The sequence below is a fragment of the Mesoplodon densirostris genome, chromosome 18, assembly GCF_025265405.1.
Source record: "Mesoplodon densirostris isolate mMesDen1 chromosome 18, mMesDen1 primary haplotype, whole genome shotgun sequence".
NCBI lineage: Eukaryota > Metazoa > Chordata > Mammalia > Artiodactyla > Ziphiidae > Mesoplodon > Mesoplodon densirostris.
In genome coordinates this window covers 59,674,743-59,675,501 of record NC_082678.1, presented here as the reverse complement: position 1 = coordinate 59,675,501, position 759 = coordinate 59,674,743, and the positions used below count along the sequence as shown (strand labels likewise).

At 36.1% G+C, this 759-nt stretch overlaps 1 non-coding gene across 1 annotated transcript; it reads right to left on the bottom strand.

Annotated features, from left to right (window-relative positions):
* Positions 1-476: 476 nt before the first annotated feature.
* On the bottom strand, positions 477-549 carry TRNAW-CCA (transfer RNA tryptophan (anticodon CCA)). Its single transcript has one exon. It is a non-coding gene; the product is annotated as a tRNA-Trp (tRNA).
* Between the last annotated feature and the right edge of the window lie 210 nt (positions 550-759).

The window sequence follows — 759 nt, the reverse complement described above, 5'->3', positions numbered from 1 at the left end:
ACTCCCTCATCTACCTCAAAGGATAACTGTGGTTCAAACACTTAAAGAATGCGTTAATTGAAATCCTTTACAAACTCTAAACTGTTTTATAAATATAAGGGAGAGTTATTATTCCTTGTTTGTAGCTGATAGCTTTGATCCAATCATCTTTTAAATACAGTTTAAGTATTTTTCCAAAACCTTTCCATACTGAAAATAATCCTGCCCATAGGTATAGCAATGGTAATAATTTTCAGCTTGACTAGGCACAAGAAAAATTTCTAAAGTGTGAGTTATATCTTGTGGTTCCTTTTTATTCCAGACACTCTTAGAGGACTATATGACCACAGTTGCTTATTACTTCCTTTCTCCGATGAAGTTACATGTACTTGAGGATCAAGTGACTTATTTATTTATTTGGCTGCCGGGTCTTAGTTGCGGCACGTGGGATCTTCATTGAGGCATGCAAACTCTTAGTTGCTGCATGTGGGATCTAGTTCCCTGACCAGGGATCGAACCTGGGCCCCCTGCATTGGGAGCATGGAGTCTTAGCCACTCGACCACCAGGGAAGTCTCGAGTATTGAGTGACTTTTATCCTTTATATTATCCTGGCTATTTTCTCAATATAAAAGCAAGACTCCTTAGTTTACAATCCCATGTAAAACAATTTTTGTTTTTGAACATACCTTTGTTGTTTTTGTAAAACGAATATGTAGTCATTGTATCTGTTATTGTTTCATAGGTTTTTTTTAAACAAAGATAAGAATAAGTTACCTGAA